This window comes from Melopsittacus undulatus, chromosome Z (genome assembly GCF_012275295.1).
Source record: "Melopsittacus undulatus isolate bMelUnd1 chromosome Z, bMelUnd1.mat.Z, whole genome shotgun sequence".
In the NCBI taxonomy this organism is placed as follows: domain Eukaryota; kingdom Metazoa; phylum Chordata; class Aves; order Psittaciformes; family Psittaculidae; genus Melopsittacus; species Melopsittacus undulatus.
Window position 1 is genome coordinate 82,564,968 of NC_047557.1, and position 16,137 is coordinate 82,581,104.

Consider the following 16,137-nt stretch of genomic DNA (forward strand, 5'->3'; position numbering starts at 1 on the left):
TGTGGTCATGGAGTCCCTGGAGCAGGGGAGAGTGAAACCCCTGGTGAGACCCAGGTATGGGGCCACAGCTACTTAGAACTGAGTAATACTGGCCAAGAGGACTAGGGAATCTGGAGGGTGGGGGCTTGTAGGCCAAAGGAGCTAAGAACATCCAGAAACAAGATTAAGAATGACAAGATACCTGGGGGTCCTCTTGGAGCATAGGGGTGAAGGTTCCCCTGAACATGGGATGGTCATGGTCAAGGGCCTGAGGTGGTGCCAGGATAAGGTGTACCTGTGTAATGAGGGTCTCCACAGCAGAGCCATGGGTGGTGCCAGGGAGTGAGGATGGTGATAGCTGTGGTGTCATATGTGGTGTACCACTGGGGAGTGGAGGTCATGACTGGAGCAGTGTTGATCCCCCACATATTGATGCTGGGATGGCAGCTTGTTGCCTAGAGCAGGAGGTTTGTGGGTTGGCTGTTTGGGTGAGGCAAAACCAGTGGCTGAGAACACCACCATGGGAGTGGTTGGAGAGAGCTGGTGCCACAGTGGAGAAGATGCAGGACCCTCATCTTCTGTGTGACGTGTGGATGTTGGTGGTTGCCCTCTCTGCCCTGGCTGTGATCCTGCATTGTCAGAGAGCACCACTTTGCAAGGCGGCCAGTCTGAGGAGGTTTGCCCACCACCCTTGTAATAGTGCCCAAGTTTCTAAAGGAGCCTGGAGCTCCCAAGGTATGAAGCAAGTCTGTGTCCTGAACTGGGACAGCTTGTTCAGCAACGACAGAGGGCCCCAGCCTACCCCTAGAGCATGAGCTGATTCCAACTTGCCTCCAAGCCAGCCAAACTCATCCTACCACTGTTCCTTTCCCTGTACTTCTTTGGTACTGCTTTGATTCATGTGTTCCCTATTTGGGGATACAACAGCCTCCACTCTCACGTTCAAAGAATCACAGAATCACAGACTGGTTTGCGTTGGAAGGGACTCTAAAGCTCATTCAGTTCCAAATCCCTGCCATGGGCAAGGACACCTTCCCTTAGGCAGGTTTCTCAAAATCCCATTCAACCTGGCCTTGAACACTGCCAAGGATGGAGCATTCACAAACTGCACAAGACATGCCATTCAGAACTGGCCCTTCCGAAAACCTTCCTATGCAGAACCTGCTGAAGACCCCATCACCTGTCCTCCAGGGCCTTGTTTCCCCATCAACCCAGCCCCAGGGCTGTTCACCTGGGAGGACTCTCAAGGGGAGGGCTCTGATCTGGTGTCCAGGCTAGCACTTGTTCCTCTTTACTGCTGGGCATATTTTCCAGGAGAGTTCAGGGAAAACATTCCAGATCTTCTTTGCAGAGACAGTGCATGAGTCAGGGCCTGGTGCTGATCCATCCTGCTTTTCAGTGCTATTTACTCGTCAGCATGGGGAAACCAAGGTTTCTTGTAGGTTGTGTGAAGCTCAGGTTTTCCTACACAATGCAAGATGCTGCAAGAGGGTAGGGGTTTTGGAGACAATCTCTGGAGTTACTACCCAGCTGTGGATCTAAGCTAGCCCTAGAAAGGGATTTCTTGGCATTCCTTGTAACCACCACCCATAGGAGCAGTGCTGGTGTTTCAAGGGATGTTTAACCAGGGTCTTGTTAGCACCACTCTTATCCAGAGATACAGGTTTGCCCTAACCCTAAATTCCCAGGATGGCAGTGGGTGCCTGCAGGTATCCTGGACCTCAACCTCATCACCTCTCAGCCAACACAGCTCTGTGCTTCATAGCACCTTTAACTGCTGGGCAGCCTTGAGAACGGCCATGGAAAACTCATCCTACAGACACCTCCTGATGGGCTGGAGGAATGTCTGCTGATACAGATATTCACCTCCATCCCAGCTACATCTGTTTTAACAGCTTGTTCCAGGCTTTTTGGATGGGAACCAGTTTTCAGCTGACTTCAACCTCTCCTGCTGAGTCATCAAGACTCTGTTCACCTTTCCACCTTGGAGAGATGTCAGGGAGCACAGAGACCCTTGAATCTCTCAGCTAGGAACCAGCCCAACCCTTCAATGGGCTCAGATCTTCCCTGCCTCCAGGGCTGCCCCCCTGTGGGTCCAGCAGCCAAGGAGTTTCCTCTGAACTGGTCAGGGATGTGTCAGGGTTGGATTAAAATCTTTCTGACAAGGTGCAAATTTAAACCTCCACCTCCTCCTCCAACTGCCAGCAATTTCTCTGGGAATAAATGATTTTTCACACCAGGAATTTACCTTCTCCACGTGAAGCTCAACTTTATCAAATGACAGCTTTTAGAAGACTCCCTTGCCTTGCAGAGCCCTGTGCTGAGATAATTGCATGATCAATTAGGCTTGAGAAGAGCACAACCTCTCTGTGCTCTAAGGTGGGGTGACTGGGGTGTCACCGCATGTAGGGGTTCAGAAATCACCTTCACATAGAGCCTTCTGCACCCTGGATTGTGTGATTAAAGGGAAGCAAGGGAGTTCTACAGCATAGAATCTTCCACTTTATTTTTCATTGCACTTCTAATGAAGGTCAATGTGACATTTTTCACATGGCTTTCCCTGTGCTTTAGCCCACCCATGTGACACTAAGCCAGTTGAACCAAAGTCTGGCTCCAGAAATGGCATCAGGGAGGTCATAGCCCCAGACAGGGACTCCCCAGGACCTTGCTGCACAGTTGGGGTGCTGCCTGCAGCGCTGTGTCATCTCCTAGCATGTAGTCACATCCCCCCATGCTCATTTCCATCAGCACTTCCCAAGGAGCCCTCTTTCCCAGAGATGCCAGTGATGATGCTGAATTTGGGTCGCAGCTAAGGGATGTCCTGCTCCTTGTGTCAAAGAGGGGTGATCATGTTGGGGATGTCAAGCACAGAGGATGCACCAAGTGCTGCCACATCCAAATCCCTTCATCTCTCACAACTGGGCTTTGCTATGGTTTCCTGGGACTGGGCCTAGATTCCCACCTTCACTGTGCTGCCACACATACCAGAGCCGTTGGTGGACACAGGCTCAAGGCTGGCCTTCAGGCCAGCACCCCACACTCAGTTCACCAAAGCAAGTGGGTCTGAGGGGATGAGCAGATCTCTGCACCATCCCCCACTGCTTCTCAGGGCTGGGGCCCCACTAGCCAGCAACCAGCCAGCAGCATAGGGACTCCTGGCCAGGCTCCTGCAAAGCCTGAGCATCCTGGTAGCCACCAGTTCCAACGGGATGAGAACCAGAAGCGGGAGGAAGCATTTGGATGCTGCAGGGTAAGTCAGGTCACAAATGACTGCCAGAAGCATAGCGCTGCTTGCCAGACCCAAGCCTCTGCCCCAGAACTGTGGGCTGCTGGTATGAAGCAGAGTTTGCCATCCCAGGGGCATTCACCCCCTCATCCCCAGCCCACAGTGAGCACAGGGCCAAGCAAGCAGCAGGAGATGCTATTTTAAGCTTTCTGGCTGGGTGCTGAAGCCCTCCAACTCAGCTTTCTGGTGTGTTTCCCAAGCACAAACCTCAGCCAGCCTCATTTTGTACCCCCCTCCTTTTCCCATGCACAGACTGATTCCTGCAGCAGCAGCACCAGATAATTTTTCATGGCATGGCCAGTACCAGCAGCAGTGTGGGGAACTGTCATCACCAGTGCAAAAGCAGCAGCTCCTTTCTGTCCCCTGGCTGGAGCCTTTCTGTCCTCATGGCTCCACAGCCAGAGCACAGTGGACATACACGGACCTGTGGTACCATGTCCGGGACAGATCCAGGTGATTCCATGCAGTGACAGGGAAGCCTGGAGCTGAAGGGTTACATGCAGGGTTGGATATGGGGTTTTACATTGTCGGCCTGTACTGAGCACCAATGCAAGCTGGAATCATAGAATCATACAATCAAGGAGGTTGGAATAGATGTTTAAGATCATCAAGTCCAACCATTACCCCAACCATGGAAACATCCATGTTTCATACATCTCCATGCAGGAAGCCATCCTGTGGGATTTGCTGGTAGGGAAACTGAGGCATGAAGCAGCTGGGCCTGGGTAGGGGTTGCCAGGCTCACAAGCCTATTCCACAGGCAGCCTTATGGCAGCTCCACTACCAAAACAGCGTGGTGGAGAGTGGGGCACGTGGATGGGGGAAAGTTTACTGAGATGGGGATGCTGCTGGGGCTCCAGAGGAAAGCTCAGGCAGAAACTCAGATCCCAGCAGCATTTCCACCCACCAAGAGTCACCTCTCTTGAACAAGACCAGCTTGAGAGCAATGTGCTGCTCTTCCGTCCAGGACTGCCAGTACTGTTGCTGCCTCAGTTCCAATGTCATGCCTGCAACTGCTGAACCCAGCAATGCTGCTGTGGGCAGAGGGGAGATGGCAGGACACAAGGCCCTGGGATCTTTCATTTCCCCCACCTCTGGAAGAAACCTGGAGAGATATTACGAAAAAGAGGATAAAGGCCACAAAACTAACAAAAATGCTCCACCACAGCCCAGTTCCTCTCCAAAGCTGCTGTTGCAAGGATCACAGTGCTATCTCAACCTGGCAGATGCAACCTGGCACCTCCATCCCCACTGCAGGTACCTCTGCACCCCTTGGCTACCTTTCCACAGCAGCACACAGGGCTCGTGATGCCATGAGGACACATGGTGGAGGATGGCTGGCATTGGATGGAGCACTGAGCCACTGCCAGCAGACAGGGAACATTCAGATGAGCAGCAAGGGAAGCAGAGATCTGAATCCAAGCTCTGGGGCAGGCCAGGGTTTGAGGCATGGCGCACATGCATGCACATGGGGCTACTGTGGGAGTACAAGGAGAAGCAGCCTGGGGCAGATGTGCTGGCTGCCCAGCTTGGCAGCTGAGCAGTGCAGTAGGTCCCAGCCTGAGGCACATGCGTTCCACTGATGACGATGTGCAGAGAAGCCGGAGCTAAATTTAGCCTTGGTTGTGCGCAAGTGTGATGTTTGTATTGGTGCCCTTAAAGACATTGTTTGGAGCATGTGGCTGCTGACCCTGCCTGGCTCAGCCCTGGATCTTTGATAGTCAAGCTGTTCAAAAAGGGGAGAAACAAGGAGCACTAGCAGTTGGTGAGACATAATCCCAAGCGCCTATTTCCAAAAATGCCCAGGAGCCAACCCTCAGAAACCATCAGCGCGTATAAAGCAGTGAAAGGGTGATCTTGGTGGCCATGGGGGTGTCCTTGTACTGAGGTAGAGGTGTCTGCCAGGTAAGCTGCTCCACGGGTATGGGACTGTGTGCTCTGGGACCATGGCAAGAGCAAGGGAGCTACCAGGCTGGCTTGGCCTCAGGGCAGTGGTATGGGAGCACTGTCTGTTGGTGATGGGCTCCATTCTGCATCCCATAGCCTGCCCACCTTAGGGCAGGCATGATTTGATCCAGCCTTTCATTCAGAGGGCAACAAAAGCCCCACAGCTTGCTGGCTCCAAAACAATCAGGGCCAGATTGCCAGAATTGCAATCGGACCTTGGAGACCCCAAAGAGAACCCTCAAACCTTGGCTAGAGCCTTCAGGGACAGATTGATTCCCACAGAACTGCTGGTTTTCATGCAGAACAAGGGGAGGCTGCTATGTGGAATGAGCTTAGGTCTTGGGCTGCAGGCAACAGGCAGGAGCCAGACATGCTGCTCTCCAGCAGAGATGAGGAAGCTGCTTGGGAAGATGCAATCCTGTAAAGGAGCTCAGCATCCTCTCCCTGCAACACAGCCAGGGATAGGGAGTGCTGCCACCAGGACCTGGTAAAGGGCAGGGATGTGCTGTGGCCTGTCTGCTCCTCTGCTGCAGCACAAAGCATGTGCTGGGGCTGGCAAGCTGCCAGCCCCCTCACCCACCTCTTACCCTCCTGTCATGGGACTATCAGTAATTTTCCATCCTGGCTGCAGGCTCTGACTTAACGAGATGCTCTCCTGCGTCCCTCTAATAGGGCTGGGCACCATTCAAGTTCCTCTGTTCATTCAGACCATGAGTCTCCTCCTCTCGTTGCTCAAGCTATGAAACAGGCTGCTCCTCCGAGCCCTGCTCCTCCCTGTGCTCACAGCCCTTCTGTCTCAACCAAACAAGAGGATTTTGTCCTAAAAACGGGGGGGGGGTAAAAAGCCCATCAAGCCACCAAAAAAGATTCCCATGCTTCAGCTGCACTCTTAGTCCAGGAACAAGGCAGCCCTGGGGATTTGCCATCAGCCATTCCCAAAGCTGCCTGTGCACAGGCACCTCCTGCCTGGTATTAGAGGTCTGGGTCCATCAGCTGCATTGGCTGGGTGAGGACTGGAGAGTGAAGTTGATTTACAGAGGGAGGAATCTGGCCCTGGAATGCAGTGCGTGTTGAGCATGCTGCCTTAGACTCCCTCCTCCTTGTAATGAAGCTGCTTGACTCGGATCTCAGCTTAGGCAGTGGATTTCATGGGTCTGGAGAGCCACAGGGAGATAACCTGCTCCTAAGTGAGCAGAAGATGGAAGGTTGGCCCTCCTCTTCCTTCTTCTCCTCCTACTCTTCCTCCTCCTCCACCAGCCCAGCAGGGATGATGAGACCAGGCATCACTCCAGCACTTGCTATTGCTGCTCTAGAGCTGGACAGAGTGCAGGGAGCCACATACCTTTGATTGCCACAGGAACAGCTTGTCCCAGTAGGGCAGAGAGGAGGTTGAAGGCAGTGAGGGGAGCTCGCTGCTGCTTTGTGCTCCAGGGAGCCAGGGAGGAGCTGTGCATCCAAGAGTCTTCTTCTCAAAAGTCTCAAACCATGTCCCGGAGCACTAGAATCTGGATCAAAATACATGGATTCCACAGAAGGGCTCACCCATCTATCTCCCTTGGGTTTTGCAGGCACTAAAGCATGTGCAAACTTCAGCCCCACTGCAGTGTCCACCCCTCCACCTTTCGTAGCTGTACCAGGAACAGAGAAAGGCACTTCAAGCACACATGCAAAATGCAGGATGCTTAATCACAGAATCACAGAATAGTTTGGGTTGAAAGAGACCATAAAGATTGCCTACTTCCATCTCCCTGCAATGGGCATCAAGATGTCTTAGTACAAGCAAACATGTTGCTTTGGATTAGAGGTAGCTCAACTCTCCTGGTGTAGAGATGCATCAGGAGAGAGATGGCTGTGGGAACAGGCCTGGTGCAGGAAGAGTTCTCCCACCACCAGGAGACACCCCTTCAGGAGGTGTCATTTTGTAAGTCCTCGCCTGCAGATCTCACCCGCAGCCCACTGTGACATTCTGGGCTGCCACAGGCCCCCCTCTCCTGTGCAGCCCCCTCCATGCCTGCCTGCCTCCTCCCCACTGCAGAAGCCAGCATCCACAGCTCTCGGCCCTGCTGTGCTGCTCCTGTGACAGCCCCTTCCCAGGGCCAAGCCAGGCTTTAAGTAAAATCCTGTCAGCAGAGTGGAGCAGGGCAGAGTAAAGTCAGACTGTTCACAGTGACTGCCTGTGTTCAGCAAGCTGACAGGCGTGAGGCAGAGGAGAGAGGGCAGGGTCTCTCTCCTCAGAGGCCAGAGTCTGGCACATTCTCTAATGTATCACCTACCCTCATGTAGCACAGCTGGTCACTCTTACCCTCCTTGGGAGAGCAGTATAATGCCACTTCCAAGGGCCGTGAGCTGCTGTAGTGGTTTAAGGGGAGGCTGATGGAATGTGATTTTTCTCTGAGTTTCCACAGTTCACCCACCCCCAGCAGCTGTGTCTGGGGCCACAGGATGAAGCTGCTCCTCTCCACTGGCTGGTTATGTGCAGCTTGGGCTGGAGGTGAGGAGGGGTTCCCACCCCTGGTCGGGTACCAGGGAGCCCCATGAGCGCCTTCTAAGTTCAACTTGTGAGATTTAGAGTTGGATATTCTGCCCTGTGAGGGTGCTGAGGCCCTGGCACAGGTTGCCCAGAGAAGCTGTGGCTGCCCCATCCCTGGCAGTGTTCAAGGCCAGCTTGGATGGGGTTTGGAGCAACCTGCTCTAGTGGAAGGTGTCCCTGCCCATGGCAGGGGGTTGGAATTGGATGAGCTTTAACGTCCCTTCCCACCCAAACCAGCCTGGGATTCTGTAATTCCTGTGACCAGGACATGCCAGCAGCTGAAGGCACTTGAATCCAGCTTTTCTGTGGGCTGGCAAGGCAAATGTTTTAAAGCAGATTATTTGGCTTCTAACATTGGTAAGACAAGAAGCAAGCTCAGGTCAGCTTGGCAACCCTCTCGCTGAGACAGCAAGATGCTGCTGATCCCAGAATAAGGCTGGATCTGGGATTTCCCTTCTGTGCTCAAACTGCAGGGAGCCATAGTGGGATGGGCACCCACCACTTCTATTCCACCTGTGCTGCCCAAACTCCCAGGGCCTCCTCAGCACACATGAGATGGAGCCAGGCTCCTGGGTGGGTGGCAGGGCTAAGAGCGGGCTGTCACACAGGAGGGACAGCAAAGCCTTGGGCAAAACCAGCAAGGGAGTGAATTCCCTGTGCTTGGAGGCAGAGTCCTAATAGGAGTGGAGCCAGCTCTGCCCCAAGAGCTGGGGGCTCCCGAGGGGCACAGTCATGAAAAGGGAGGAGACTGGAGCATAGGGAAGGCATTTTACAGGCAGCAGCTTCTCTGCGGGGTGCCTGGTTTAGGAGGGGAAGGCAGTGAAGCAGAACTGCACATGGAGAAAGGGATCCAGCACAACCAGTCCGTGCAAGGGCAAGAGAAGCATGTGAAGGGGCCCAACCAGCTACGTGCAGCCTTTCCTCCTTCCGCATCCTGAAAACCTTAATGGGAACAGCCAGAAACCCAGCTCCCCTTGCCTGCACCCCTTCACCCCTCCATCTCTGCCTCTGACCTTCTCCTTGTCTTGCAGTTGATCAATACCTCTAGCTCTGGAGGGATCCATCAGCACTAATTATTTCATCCCACTTCTCACTAATGCACGTTTATTATGCTGCATTTGAGCCGTGGACCTGGCAGATGCCGGGACAGAGGCAAAGGGCTGGCCAAAGGCACCATCACATGCTGTCCCAGGACAGCAGGCTAACTCTTAGCATCCCCCCTTTGCCACATAACCTTCTCCACCACAGAAGCAGGTCTTCAGCTCTTCCTCCCACAGCTTGTGGCCCACTGGAAGACCATAAACCTTCCTCTCCCAGCTCTCCAGCTCCTTGGAAAGGCACATTCAACATGTCTGAGTGCCTCAGCCAGGATTTTGGAGCTCTTACCCAAAACACACCAACATGTCCTTACAGTCCCTCATTGCCTTAGCACCCAGCAACAGCTCCTCTCCAGAGAGTCCCCATCAAACTCCTTGAGCGTGTTTGGAGATGGATGAACTTGAGGACATTCTAACCCACCAGGGATGGGAAGCTGAAGCCAACATTTCTGGTACCCTTCTCTTAGACTTTTAGCCAGGATGAAAGAGCAGGCACTTGGTTAACAGTGGGAAGCTGAACATGTCCCCTGCCTGTGCACACAGCCACCATCCATCCATCCATCCATCCTGCAGGTCCAGTCCCTTGAGGTGGTCAGCCTGCTGATTACTGCCTCAGTCCCAGACATTCCTGCCTGAGCTGGAGCACTGAATTGCAGCAGCTTCCCGTTAAGGAGCTGCCCTGAGGAGGACTGCTGGGACTGTGTGTGGGAGCACCAACCCAGCCATGCAGCAGACACCTCCCTCCCCACTCATCCTCTTCTTCCTTTTTTAGCCCTCTCCCTTTTAAGAAAAGCACAAGAAAAAACTAAGATGAAGTCACCAAACTGGTTTGGGGAGTGCTGGGCATCAGTGCTGTGCAGGCTGGGGCATCCTCCCAGACTGGGGGCTTGATATCCAGTCCTTGTCTCAAGCAGCTCTGGAGAGAGTGGCTTTCACCAGTGGGTGCCAGACACTCATTCAAACCCAATACTCTTCCAGCCTCCACGTCCTATGCAATAAGGTGTCACACATCCCTGGTGTAGTCACCCTTGACATGCTGCTGGCTGTGTGACAGTACCACTGGTTTACAGCTGGTCCTGGCAGAGCTTCTGAAGTCATGCTCTATTTCCTGCAGTACACCAAACAGGGACCTCTGGCCCAGACTGTCACTGACCTTCACTGTGAATCCAGTCACATGCACCCTGTCAATAACTAAACACGAGATAACAAAATGAGCTGTCACAGCCAATTAACATGCTGGGCTTAAGCTGCTTGTGGGCTTCCAGGGTGGAGATCAGGGGGCAGCTCCAGAACAGAGGGGCTCAGGAAAGACAGGGTGTGGGCTTCAGTGGATCACAGCCACCCTGTCTGCTGGCTCACTCGGCCAAGAGCCAGAGGCAGGAGGCTTCTGTGGGTGCTTCTGTGTCAGCACACAGATGTGGTTGTTTTCCCACGTGAGGACATCCCAGCCCTACCAAAACAGCAGTGGGATGAGTAGGTGCAGGGTTACTGGAGCTGAGACACCCGACACGGGGCTTTCACCCCAAGTTAGACCCACTAGTTAGGAGAACAGACAGCTATAACTGTCAAACCTCAAAGGGTTCCTAAAGCCTGGAGGGATCTCAATGTCTGTTGTTGAGTGCCTCTCAATTAATTAGCATCCTGCTGATTCTATGATTGAGGCACTTGCTAAGGAGATTAACTCACTCTCTGCACAAAACAGATGCTGCTCCCAAGGCCTGATTTGCAATATTTTCCTTTCCCTGTGCCATCCTGCCAGCTGTGGACTTGGATCCAGGGCTGAGGGTGGAATTACCTTGCCAAGATGTTTAGAGATACATCAGGTCAGATGCCACCATGGCCTGCCCAGGGAGGGCCTCACATGGAGAATGCTGGTGTAAATGCAGAGCAGTGCTCATGAGGGTAGCAGCATGGCCAGGAGAAGGCCTAGCCATCCAGGGAGGCAATGGTCTGCTCACCCCATTTTGCCTGTGTCAGCACGGGCAGCTAAAGATACACATGTGCACCTGAGAGCCCAAACTGAAAGGGAAAATCACAGCTCAGAGTCCAGCCAGGGCTGGGTAAATCCACCCTGACTGCAGTAAAGCCAGGAGCAGCACAACACAGCACAGCTCTGCCCAGGAAAACACAGGTCTCCACCAGCACAAGTGAGGGGGAATACTTTGAAAGCCTCTGCAAATGGTGTGATGACAATAGTTGTTCAGTTAATGCTGACCAGGACATGCACTCTGCTCCCGACCTAGCCACAGAACTGTCCGCAGCAGTAACAGTGGCCATTTAGCTCCTCTAGCACAAAAAGTACTAGGAAGAAGACTGCAGGATCCATTAGCTCCCACTCCCAAAGGTATCAATTAAACATCCAAACAAATTGCAAATCTTGTAAGTGAGGCAAAGACAAGAAACTTATCTTAAACCATTGTTGGGGTGGGAGCCTGTGCACCAAGATACACACAGTAGAGTGCAGTCCCACAGCAAGGAAACAAGCACATTTGAAGATTGTTTTGATGGTGCTTAATTTCTGCATCTGCTTTACTTGTTCCTCCACAGCTTTCAAGACCCCAGCTACAGGACTGTTGTATGGTCATCTCCTCTCTTCCGTTTTGCTCTAATGACTGAGAACAAAAAAGCCACACTGCATCCTAAGCATTTGGCAGCTTCTTGGTCTCAAGTCAGAGAAAATCTTCCCTTTTATGTCCAGGAAAAGCCTCCTGCTCCCAAGCATTTGCCATAATCCTCTTAGTACTTCTGCTTTACCTAGGGAGAGACAAGAGTCCTTGAGGGACAACAGGACAGCTAGAGACAGGCTCAATCTTAAAAGCCACTTAAGCTGAGAGCACAGGTTGGGCCTCTGCAAACTCCTCTGGCTTTCTGCCATACTTTTTGTATGGCAGTATCACAACAGAGATGGAATAGCACAACCCTAAGGATGCATCACCTTACACCAATGCCCATTTCTAGGCACAGAGGAATCTGGAGGGGGCCAAGGCTGAGGCTGTCTTTAGGACTGCAGTTTCTCAGTAATGCTGTTTTCCTCTGATCTTGCAGGATCCCAGCATAAACAGAAGACAGCTTCCAAGCTTTAAAGCAATCTTCACCCCTGGGGCTCACCCTCTATTTCATAGGCTTACTGGAAGTAAAATGCTTTCAATGCGTAGTTCTCAATGAACACTTGAGCCAGAAACAGGGGCAAGAACAGATCACAATGCATTTGAGTGCTGTGACTCAAGCACAGCTCTCAGATCAGAACATCAGGCATTAAAGACATCGTTAGGAGAGAATACCAGTATGAAATGGGTTTGGGGCTGGGGTGCTGCTGTGCTCTTACACCTTCCAGCTGGAGCTGGGGAGAAGCAGGTCCCATTGTTTGTATTTCTAAGGGGACTGAGCTGATGAGCAGAGGAACTTTACCTTCCCCCAGCTCCTTTTTCTGTGACTTCAGTGATGCCACATCCTGACACAGCAGGATGCAGTGCCCAGGAACAAGCATGAGGCAGCGACATCCCTCACTTGCTGTATCAGCACAATGTGCTTCTCCCTGGGAAGCTGTGCCTGGAACTCCACACCAAGACCAAGTATAGCCAGAGAGCACCCTGACACCCTGCACACTTCATCTGTGTCCCTGCATGATCCTCGCACCCCAAACCTTGCTCAGCCCGGGTGCTGCCTGTGACGCAGCACTAGAGGAAAAGTGGTGTCTGTCCTAGCACACAAGGGATTTGTGCCTTGCCACAGGGTTAGCTGTGAACCCCAAAGAAACATCCCCTTAGAGGTGTGGTGAAGCATTGTGAAGAGCTGCAGCTACATGGCTTCACGAAGGCTAATGAAAGCCAAAAGACCAGTGTGTCCTGCCAATCCAGATAGAAAGAATCCTAAGGCTGCTGGCACTGCCTGGCAGCCTGCCCCAAGAAATAACTCTTCAAAAATAGAAGCATGCTAATCTCAGGAACCTGCTGGTATTGTCAATTACATTAATGAAGTGTTTCAGAAACCAGAACAAATGCCTTGGCTTTTGGGGGCTGAGCCATCCCTTGTGATTTTCCAGTGGTCCAAAGTGGAGGAGCTGCTCCTTACTCTTCTTGTGCTGCTCTGCTCTCTTGCTTACAGCTGGGGGTCAGCTCTGCTGGCTCCCAGGAAGCTTGGCACCAGCGTGGTAGAGACTGGCCAGCCTTCAGCACCCACGAAAGTCTCTCAGAAACAATTTCCTCTGGGAAGCCAAAGCCAATAAACATACTCAATGGAGACAGTGCCCAGGGGAAGTGGAAACTCAGAGTCTCTCCCTTCTTGTCTTCGGTCCTTGTTTCAAGCCCCCTCTGCATTCTTTTTCACTCCCTGATGTCCCTCTCCAGCTCCTTCCTTCTCCTCATCCTGTCCTTTACCTTCCCGCCTTTCTTATCCCCAGTCTTTAGTCTCAGACAAGCCATGCAATGACATGCAGCCTGGAAGTGGTTCTACACTTTATATCCTGAGGTGTCACACTGCTTAGAATGGAAACACTTCTCTCAAATGAGGGAGAACCACACTGAATGCTGACCTGCTTCCTGAGAGCCTTCCTCCCCCTTTCTGCTCTTCTTCCCATTATCTCTTCCCATCTCTCATCTCCTGCCCTAGCAGACCCAAAGGGATCAGTGCAGCTGCCCCCCCCCCCCCACCTTGCTCCACGCGGCTGGCTGCCTTCGCAGAGACGCTGCTCCCATGACCAGATGCTCCAGGGCTACTGTGGGTGCCAACTTCTCCAAGGCTGATTTTCTTGCTCCTTGGCACCTATGAGAGCTCCCTCCAGCAAGTGATGGGGAGAAGGTGGCAGATGCACCTTTACTTCTTGTTCCTGGTTCTCATTCCAGAAAATTCATGAGGCCATAGTGTAGAAAGGGAACAGATACAGGCAGAGCTCAGCCCTATCTACCACAGCCAGAACTCATATGATGGCAAATTTGTGCTTGGCAGAAGGGCTCTGAATTTCTGGGTAGTATGTGTGGAGCACTGGGCTCACGATGGCAGAGAACACACATGTGAATGACTTGCTGGTCTCTTCCCTTTCTGATCTCTGTGAATTACAGCCTTTAAACACACATGCAGTGAATTCTAACTCTACTTCCCAAGCTTTCCAGCTGAGAAATAAGTAGCAGAAGACAGAATTCCTGCAGCCCACCCTCCCCAGCCCACAGCAAGGCTGCAGGAGCCCTTGGGGCCCTGAATGCTCCAGCATAATGCCAGTCCTGCACCCACTCAGGTGGTGCCCAGCACACCTCATATTGCCTGACGCGGCACAGCCAACTGCTGGTCCATCTCCTCCCTTGCTTCTCTTTCTTGGCAGTTTTATCCCCACTTCCCTCCTTACACAGTCATCAGCAATAATACCTCATGGAATAACTTCTTCACCCAAAGGGCTGTCAAGCCCTGGAAGGGGCTACTCAGGGAAGTGGTGGTCACCATCCCTGGAGGTGTTTAAAAGATGTGTAGATGTGTTGCTCAGGGACATGGTTCAGCGGTGGGTCTGGCAGTGCTAGGTTAGTGGTTGGACCCAATGATATTAAAGGTCTTTTCCAACCTAAATAATTCAATGATTCTGTGATTTCATTGCCTCTATAACCGTAACACGCATTCCTCTTATATGCTCAAACCTAGGATAAGGTAGCAGAACTTTAACCACTTTGAATCTCCTTGTGTTTTCACCTGACAGATACAACAGAATGTCACATAGATACCTAGTTTGATCTTACAGACCAAGAGCTCTCCCTACCTACAACTTAAAGCAGTTACAGTAGGACCTGCATAAAAACAATGTCTGAAGCTCTGTGCCCCTCTCCTGGTTGCCCACAAGTAGTGCATGCACAGGTCCTCCCAGGCCAACACCCTTTCTGCGACCATTTCAAACTCCACTACTGGGATATCCCAACGTGTGCCCTTCAGCCAGCAGCAGAGGCTGCTGCAGCCTCTGGAAGCCAAGATGTGAGACAATGTCTCTAAACTGCATAACTCCAGCAGGGTATAAAGTCCAACCTAATCGTGTATCTTATGTGAGCTCAGATGACAGTATTGTTTGAGCAGAGCACAATGTGAAGCTTCCAGCTTCATTGATCCCAGCTCATTGCAGAAGAGTACACAGAGTCAGAGGACGCTATAAACTAGATAAAAACTCATTAGACTAGTAACATGTATGTTCAGCTCCTGCCCAGCCACACTATGCTGGCATCCTCTCCATAGCAATGCACACGTGACATTAATGTGAGTCAGCACATCCACAGCATCCTGATGACACCATGTCAGGTTTAGTTTCAGAATAAAGGTATATGAGACGAGATCTTAGGCAGAAGTTCTTCCCTGTGAGGGTGGTGAGGCCCTGGCACAAGTCGCCCAAAGAAGCTGTGGCTGCCCCATCCCTGGCAGTGTTCAAGACCAGCTTGGATGGAGCCTGGATAGGAACTGGTACGGCACACTCAGCCACACTCCGCAGGGCCAAGTGGCTCCTCAGGTAGGAGAGAAGAACAGAGAGCTGGGAAAGCAATTCACAGAATCCCAGACTGGCTTGGCTTGGATGGGACCTTAAAGCTGTTAAACATCCAGCTCAATTAAAATTTTGAATGCAGCTCTTGTAATAGCTGGTCACCAAAAAGTGCGTAGAAAAATCCCTTATCAAGATCAGGAAGGCTTCTGCTCCTCACTGAGGTTTCTCTTACAATCTCTGGTATTACAGTATGTCAGTTCTCCAAACATTTCTTGCTGCTGCTCTTTCTGGTTGCTGTTGGATCTGAGTGACACAACCTACGGCTTCCAGGCTGGCAGAAGCAACAAACTCTTCATTTGACTGACCAAAAATAAACCAGTGCCAGAGGACAAACAAAGACATTGTTTAGAGCAAAGAAGACCAAGGAAGAAACATGGGTATTTTGTAAAAGGGTGATTCAGAGGGGTGAGAAAGTGCTGTTTTGCGAGTTACATTTCAGAACTATTTGTATCTAACTGGAGGTCTACCCTCTATGCTGCCTCACCTGCTCCAAGAAAATACACTGAAGAGACAAGCAACTCTTGCTTAAAAGAGTTTTATGAGAAGTTAATGTAACACTTAGGTGAGGAAAACGTTTGGTTTCACTAACCATTCCAGCAGGAATTCACCACCAGGAAGCTTGTCTGACCCCATCTTCAGGGGTGTCAGTGAACGCACAGCTTCGACTTTTGCTCATCATAGGTGGCAGCCAGGCATGGAAACAGACTGAGAAGGGAGTCCAGGGGCTCTCCTACAGAGGCAGCTCCTAAAGCCCTGGGCTGGACAAACATCATCCTGAGATGGGTTAGGTGGG